At 55.8% G+C, this 8772-nt stretch overlaps 1 non-coding gene across 1 annotated transcript in view; it reads right to left on the minus strand.

The window, feature by feature from the left end:
- LOC122332064 overlaps positions 1 to 110 on the minus strand; it is a 4018-nt gene extending 3908 nt beyond the window's left edge. Inside the window, exon 1 of the ribosomal RNA XR_006248414.1 lies at positions 1 to 110. This exon is cut by the window's left edge and continues 3908 nt beyond it. This is a non-coding gene — a ribosomal RNA (28S ribosomal RNA).
- Between the last annotated feature and the right edge of the window lie 8662 nt (positions 111 to 8772).

An 8772-nucleotide genomic window follows, 5' to 3' on the forward strand; every position in this document is an offset into this window, starting at 1 on the left:
GGCTCTTCCTCTCTCTCGCCGCCGCTACTGAGGGAATCCTTGTTAGTTTCTTTTCCTCCGCTTAGTAATATGCTTAAATTCAGCGGGTCGCCTCGCCTGATCTGAGGTCGCTTGTCGGATATGGTTAGGAGCGCCGCCGCTGCTGCTGCTGCGGGGCTGGCCTGAACAGGTCTCGCCGCGCGCCGGGCAGGGCGCCGAGGGGGCGAGAGACGGAGCGCGAACCTCCTGCTACGCACGGAGCGCCCGAGGGGCGGAGGGAGCCGGGGGTCCACGCCGGCGGGCGACGGAGGTGGCAGACACCCACCGAAGCCGCCGAGAGGAGGACGCCGCCGTCCCAGACGCCTGGGGGACGCTGACCTCCTCGTGGGAGGGGGAAGCCGAGGAAGCGCCGACTCCCGCCGAGGAGGCGATGCCCGTGGCGGTTGCACTTGGGAGGACGGAGGGGAGCGGAAGCCCCCGCGACGCCCAGCCGCGGGACCCGGAGGTCCCGATCGATGGGAAAGCGACCAGACAGGCGTGGCCCCGGACGGACCCGGGCCGCAGCGCGCTCGGCGTCGATGATCGATGTGTCCTGCAATTCATTAGTTCTCGCAGCTGGCTGCGTTTCTTCATCGACGCACGAGCCGAGTGATCCACCGCTAAGAGTCGCACTCGCGCTTGAGTTTAGCGCCCGAGGCGAGGCCGAACTGCACAGGCTTGTGTGGGTTCAAAATACAAAGGGGGTCGCTCGACGGGCGCCTCGCGAGAGGGGGACTTCAACCCACGGTCCCGGCGGCCTGCTGGGTACCCGCCGGGTTGGCAAAGCAAAGTCTTTCAGAGGCTCATGCCGCCCCCCACCCCGTGCCAAGGGGGTGGGGCGCCGCGTGTAGGTTGCTCAAGCCTCCGCGGGAGGTGCGCTGCTTTCCTCCCAGGGGAACGGCGCTCCTTCTCGCGATCCTCTCCGCTTCGCCTTAGGTTTTTGTGCGGTTCTTTTTGCCGCCTTGGATGTTTGAGCGGCAGACCTCTCGGCCACGGCCGCTGGAACATAGAGTAAAATAGGATAGAGGTTTTTTACCCCGACGGGCGCCTCCTTCGCGGGGAGGAGACTTTGAACCCACGGTCCCGAGGCCGTATGGGTACTCGCCAGGGCCTGCTCGCCCCGCCGCTGGAAAGCAGGGGCCCGCCGAGTGCAGCGACAGTCAAGTTCTCTCGATCTCTCTCTCTCTCCGCCTTAGGTTTTTGTGCGTTCTTTTGCCGCTTTGGGTTTTTGCGCTGCAGACCTCTCGGCCACGGCCGCTGGATCATAGAGTAAAATAGGATAGAGGTTTTTTTACCCGACGGGCGCTCCTTCTTCGGGAGGAGACTTTGAACCCACGGTCCCGGAGGCCGTATGGGGTACTCGCCAGGGCTCTCGCTCAGCCCCGCCGCTGGAAAGCAGGGGCCCGCCGAGTGCAGCGACAGTCAAGTTCTCTCGATCTCTCTCTCCTTAGGTTTTTGTGCGTTCTTTCTTTGCCGCTTTGGGTTTTTGAGCGGCAGACCTCTCGGCCACGGCCGCTGGATCATAGAGTAAAATAGGATAGAGGTTTTTTTACTCTCGACGGGCGCCTCCTTCGCGGGAGGAGACTTTGAACCCACGGTCCCGAGGCCGTATGGTACTCCGCCAGGGCCTCGCTCGCCCCGCCGCTGGAAAGCAGGGGCCCGCCGAGTGCAGCGACAGTCATGGGCGCCGCGTAGGTTGCTCAAGCCTCCGCGGGAGGTGCGCTGCTTTCCCAGGGGAACGGCGCTCTTCTCGCGGATCTCTCTCCGCTTCGCCTTAGGTTTTTGTGCGTTCTTTTGCCGCCTTGGGTTTTTGAGCGGCAGACCTCTCGGCCACGGCCGCTGGATCATAGAGTAAAATAGGATAGAGGTTTTTTACCCCGACGGGCGCCTCCTTCGCGGGAGGAGACTTTGAACCCACGGTCCCGAGGCCGTATGGGTACTCGCCAGGGCCCCGCTCAGCCCCGCCGCTGAAAGGCGGGGCCGCCGAGTGCAGCGACAGTCAAGTTCCTTTTTTTCTTATCGCGCTTCTGCGCGCTGGCTGGTGCTCCGAGGGGAGAGGCCGCGCCGAGCCGCCGCCTCTGCCGCGCACCGAGCTTGAGACGGGGAGGTGGGCTAGGCCTCGCCCGGGCGGCCGCTTTGGATCGGGCCGGGCCGATAATGATCCTTCCGCAGGTTCACCTACGGAAACCTTGTTACGACTTTTACTTCCTCTAGATAGTCAAGTTTGATCGTCTTCCCGGCGCTCCGCCAGAGCCCCGCGAGGGGCCCCGGCGGGGCCGGTCCGAGGACCTCACTAAACCATCCAATCGGTAGTAGCGACGGGCGGTGTGTACAAAGGGCAGGGACTTAATCAACGCGAGCTTATGACCCGCGCTTACTGGGAATTCCTCGTTGATGGGAAATAGTTTCAATCCCCAGTCCCGATCACGAGCGGGGTTCAGCGGGTTACCCGCGCCTCTCGGCGCAGGGTAGACACACGCTGATCCGCCCATTGTGGCGCGCGTGCAGCCCCGGACATCTAAGGGCATCACAGACCTGTTATTGCTCCATCTCGCGTGGCTGAACGCCACTTGTCCCTCTAAGAAGTTTTTGACGCCGACCCAAGTGGCCGCGCCACTATTTAGCAAGCCGGAGTCTCGCTCGCTATCGGAATGAACCAGACAAATCGCTCCCACCAACTAAGAACGGCCATGCACCACCACCCACAGAATCGAGAAAGAGCTATCAATCTGTCAATCCTTTCCGTGTCCGGGCCGGGTGAGGTTTCCCGTGTTGAGTCAAATTAAGCCGCAGGCTCCACTCCTGGTGGTGCCCTTCCGTCAATTCCTTTAAGTTTCAGCTTTGCAACCATACTCCCGAACCCAAAGACTGTGGTTTCCGCACGCCGCCCGGCGGGTCATGGGAATAACGCCGCCGATCGCTGGTCGGCATCGCTTACGGTCGGAACTACGACGGTATCTGATCGCCTTCAACCTCCGACTTTCGTTTCTTGATTAATGAAAACATTCTTGGCAAATGCTTTCGCTGTCCCGCCTTGCGCCGGTCCAAGAATTTCACCTCTAGCGCGCAATACGAATGCCCCGCCGCCCTCTTAATCATGGCTCCGGTTCCAGAAACCCACAAAATAGAACCGAGTCCTATTCCATTATTCCTAGCTGCGTATTCAGCGGCGACGCCGCCTGCTTTGAACACTCTAATTTTTTCAAAGTAAACGCTTTGGCCTCTCGACCGACACCCAGCCAAGGGCATCCGGGGCGCCGAGGCAGGGACCTGGGACGGGCGGTGGCTCGCCTCTCGGCGGACCGCCAGCCAGATCCCGAGATCCAACTACGAGCTTTTTAACTGCAGCAACTTTAATATACGCTATTGAGCTGGAATTACCGCGCTGCTGGCACCAGACTTGCCTCCAATGGGTCCTCGCCATGTGTTTAAGATACGCCATTCCAATTACAGGGCCTCAAAGAGACCTGTATTGTTATTATTTTTCGCCACTACCTCCCGAGTCGGAAATGGGTAATTTGCGCCTGCTGCCTTCCTTGGATGTGGTAGCCGCTTCTCAGGCTCCTCTCCGAATCGAACCCTGATTCCCCGCCACCCGTGGTCACCATGGTAGGCGCCTGATGTACCATCGAAAGTTGATAGGGCAGACACTGAATGAATCGCCGCCGCCGGGAAGGGCGAGCGATCGCCCGAGGTTATCTAGAGTCACCAAAGGTACCGGTCCGAGGACGGATCTCGGGGCCCGGATGGGTTTTGATCTGATAAATGCATCGCTGCCTCAGCCTCCCGCCCCGCGAGGAGAGGCGGTCGCCCGGTCGGCGCCGCTTGCATGTATTAGCTCTGGAATTGCCACAGTTATCCAAGTACCGGTGGAGCGATCAAAGGGACCATAACTGATTTAATGAGCCATTCGCAGTTTCACTGTACCGCCGTGGTGCACTTAGACCTGCATGGCTTAATCTTTGAGACAAGCATATGTTACTGGCAGGATCAACCAGGTAACCCCCTGTGGGTCGAGGGGACCAACCGACGCTGGCGCTTTTTTTGCTTACACACACGGTCTCAGTCCGCCTGAGGAGGGGGCCTGGGCAGACCCCGCTGACCTCGGCTAAGACCGCCGCCATAGGGCGACGCGCTGCTCGAACCTTCTCGGCGGGGGTCGCCGCTGGGGTGGGTGGCCGCTGGGATCGCGCCGACGCCGAAAAGTGTGTTTCACGGGACGGGGTACCGCGCGCGCCGCCGGGACGCTGCCGCGCTTGCCCTCCACGCCCGCCGTGACGGACTCCGCGCCTGACCGCCGCCTAGGCCTCCTCCGGCGGGTTCGGCGCCTTCCTCGGCTGAGGGGGCCTGCTCGTAACGAACGCCCAAATTGCCCGGCGCGCGCGTGCTGTCAAAGCCCAAACGTAAACCCATTGCACGCCGTGCTCTCTGCCAGGCACTCCCGAGCCATAGCGGCAGCGGGCTGGCCGGTGGGGTCTCTAGGCTAGGGCGCCGCGCCCAATCGATCACGCTGGGCCGAGGGGACGCCGCGCCGCCGAACGCCCTCTCTCGGCGCCTGTGTCCGTGTTTCAGGTGAAGCGCTCGATAGCTCCTCGCCCGGAGCTTCAGAAAGATTGCGCTCAAAACCTAAGTCGATATGGACTTAGTCGCTTTTTCGACTTTTTTTCGCCAGAGACTAAGTCCACAAAACACGCTGCTCACCAAATCGTACCCATGTAAAAGTTGTTCCTGTGTAAACGCCACCTCCAGGGTCGCGGAAAATTTGAATCATGCCCGGAGGAGGCCTCTCGGTCGGCCTGACTCGAGCCTCGGAGGGTATGGAAGTCGGACCTTTCCCGGTTGACTTAGTGCAATTTTCAAACGAAAATCATCCAGGCGCTTCATCCGACCGATCGAGTCCGGTTAAGCGCGCCTTCCCGACGCTTTCCCACTCGACTTCGCCGCCCTGGAGGAAATTTTTTTTCGCTCAAAACCTAAGTCCAAACATCCAGGCGCTTCATCCGACCGATCGAGTCCGGTTAAGTGCGCCTTCCCGACGCTTTCCCACTCGACTTCGCCCGCCCTGGAGGAAATTTTTTTCGCTCAAAACCTAAGTCCAAACATCCAGGCGCTTCATCCGACCGACGAGTCCGGTTAAGCGCGCCTTCCCGACGCTTTCCCACTCGACTTCGCCGCCCTGGAGGAAATTTTTTTCGCTCAAAACCTAAGTCCAAACATCCAGGCGCTTCATCCGACCGATCGAGTCCGGTTAAGCGCGCTTCCCGGACGCTTTCCCACTCGACTTCGCCGCCCTGGAGGAAATTTTTTTTCGCTCAAAACCTAAGTCCAAACATCCAGGCGCTTCATCCGACCGATCGAGTCCGGTTAAGCGCGCTTTCCGGACGCTTTCCCACTCGACTTCGCCGCCGCCCTGGAGGAAATTTTTTTCGCTCAAAACCTAAGTCCAAACATCCAGGCGCTTCATCCGACCGACGAGTCCGGTTAAGTGCGCGCCTTCCCGACGCTTTCCCACTCGACTTCGCCGCCCTGGAGGAAATTTTTTGCGCTCAAAACCTAAGTCCAAACATCCAGGCGCTTCATCCGACCGATCGAGTCCGGTTAAGCGCGCCTTCCCGACGCTTTCCCACTCGACTTCGCCGCCCTGGAGGAAATTTTTTTGCGCTTCAAAACCTAAGTCCAAACATCCAGGCGCTTCATCCGACCGATCGAGTCCGGTTAAGCGCGCTTCCCCGACGCTTTCCCACTCGACTTCGCCGCCCTGGAGGAAATTTTTTTTGCTTTCAAAACCTAAGTCCAGACATCCAGGCGCTTCATCCAGCCGATCTCGGCCGGGTTAAGTGCGACTTCTCGACGCTTTCCCACTCGACCCCGGGTCTCCTGGAGGAAATTTTTTCGCTCAAAACCTAAGTCCAAACATCCAGGCGCATATTTCAGACGATCTCGCCGGTTAAGTGCGACTTCCCGACGCTTTCCCACTCGACTTCGCCCACCCTGGAGGAAATTTTTTGCTTTCAAAACCTAAGTCCAAACATCCAGGCGCATATTTCAGACGATCTCGCCGGTTAAGTGCGACTTCCCGGACGCTTTCCCACTCGACTTCGCCACCCTGGAGGAAATTTTTTGCTTTCAAAACCTAAGTCCAAACATCCAGGCGCATATTTCAGACGATCTCGGCCGGTTAAGCGCGACTTCCGGACGCTTTCCCACTCGACTTCGCCACCCTGGAGGATTTTTTTGCTTTCAAAACCTAAGTCCAAACATCCAGGCGCATATTTCAGCCGATCTCGCCGGGTTATGCGACTTCTCGGACGCTTTCCCACTCGACCCTCCACCCTGGAGGTATTTTTGCCGCTCAAAACCTAAGTCCAGACATCCAGGCGCATATTTCAGACGATCTCGCCGGGTTAAGCGCGACTTCCCGACGCTTTCCCACTCGACTTCGCCACCCTGGAGGATTTTTTTGCTTTCAAAACCTAAGTCCAAACATCCAGGCGCATATTTCAGACGATCTCGCCGGGTTAAGTGCGACTTCCCGACGCTTTCCCACTCGACTTCGCCACCCTGGAGGATTTTTTTGCTTTCAAAACCTAAGTCCAGACATCCAGGCGCATATTTCAGCCGATCTCGGCCGGGTTAAGTGCGACTTCTCGACGCTTTCCCACTCGACCCTCCACCCTGGAGGTATTTTTTGCCGCTCAAAACCTAAGTCCAGACATCCAGGCGCATATTTCAGACGATCTCGCCGGGTTAAGTGCGACTTCCCGGACGCTTTCCCACTCGACTTCCGCCACCCTGGAGGATTTTTTTGCTTTCAAAACCTAAGTCCAAACATCCAGGCGCATATTTCAGCCGATCTCGGCCGGGTTAAGCGCGACTTCTCGGACGCTTTCCCACTCGACCCTCCACCCTGGAGGATTTTTTGCCGCTCAAAACCTACGCCCAGACATCCAGGCGCTGCATTACAGCCGATCAAGGCCGGGTTAAGAGCGACTTCTCGGACACACACATTTACGAACCCCGTGTCTGGATTTCAATTTTCCAAAGGGCCTGGGCTCACATTAACCCCAACGCAGTAACACTTTAATGGGCATCGCTTTATTTCATTCTCGCCTGGATGAATGTTTTACAAAGGGCCTGCGCCACAGACTAACCCTACACACTAACACCTTATTGGGCATAATTTTTTTCTATAAAGGCCCTGGATGAATGTTTTCTATAAGGCCTGCGCTCACAGACTAACCCCATCACAATAACACTTATGTGGGCATGATTTTATTCTATAAAGGCCCTGGATGAATGTTTTCTATAAGGCCTGCGCCACAGACTAACTAACCCCATCACAATAACACTTATTTGGGCATGATTTTATTTAAAAAGGCCCTGATGAATGTTTTCTACAAAGGCCTGCGCCACAGACTAACCCGACACAGTAGCGCCTTTATTGGGCATGATTTTATTTAATAAAGGCCCTGGAGGAATGTTTTCTATAAGGCCTGCACTCACAGACTAACCCCATCACAATAACACTTATTTGGGCATGATTTTATTCTATAAAGGCCCTGGATGAATGTTTTCTATAAGGCCTGCGCTCACAGACTAACCCTATCACAATAACACTTATTTGGGCATGATTTTATTTAATAAAGGCCCTGATGAATGTTTTCTATAAGGCCTGCGCTCACAGACTAACCCCATCACAATAACACTTATTTGGGCATGATATTATTTAATAAAGGCCCTGGATGAATGTTTTACAAAGGGCCTGCGCTCACAGACTAACCCTACACAGTAACACCTTATTGGGCATGATTTTATTTAATAGAGACCCTGGATGAATGTTTTCTATAAGGCCTGCGCCACAGACTAACCCCATCACAATAACACTTATTTGGGCATGATTTTATTTAATAAAGGCCCTGATGAATGTTTTCTATAAGGCCCAAGGCCACAGACTAACCCTAACCCTAACCCTAACCCTAACCCTAACCCCTAGCCCTAACCCTAACCCTAACCCTAACCCTAACCCTAACCCTAACCCTAACCCTAACCCTAACCCTAACCCTAACCCTAGCCCTAACCCTAACCCTAACCCTAACCCTAGCCCTAACCCTAACCCTAACCCAAACCCTAACCCTAACCCTAACCCTAGCCCTAACCCTAACCCTAACCCTAACCCTAACCCTAACCCTAACCCTAACCTTATTGGGCATGATTTTACTCTATAAAGGCCCTGGGTGACAGTTTTACACAGGGCCTGGGGTCACAGACTAACCCCATCACAATAGCACTTATTTGGGCATGTTTTTATTTAATAAAGGCCCTGATTGAATGTTTTCTATAAGGCCTGCGCCACAGACTAACCCGACACAGTAACGCTTCATTGGGCATGATTTTATTTAATAAAGGCCCTGGAACAATGTTTTCTATAAGGCCTGCGCCACAGACTAACCCGACACAGTAACTCTTTGTTGGGCATGATTTTACTTAATAAAGGCCCTGGAAAATGTTTTCTATAAGGCCTGCGCCACAGACTAACCCGACACAGTAACGCTTTATTGGGCATGATTTTATTTAATAAAGGCCCTGGAAAAATGTTTTCTATAAGGCCTGCGCTCACAGACTAACCCGACACAGTAACGCTTCATTGGGCATGATTTTATTTAATAAAGGCCCTGGAACAATGTTTTCTATAAGGCCTGCGCCACAGACTAACCCGACACAGTAACTCTTTGTTGGGCATGATTTTACTTAATA

The sequence above is a fragment of the Puntigrus tetrazona genome, unplaced genomic scaffold, assembly GCF_018831695.1.
Source record: "Puntigrus tetrazona isolate hp1 unplaced genomic scaffold, ASM1883169v1 S000000003, whole genome shotgun sequence".
NCBI lineage: Eukaryota > Metazoa > Chordata > Actinopteri > Cypriniformes > Cyprinidae > Puntigrus > Puntigrus tetrazona.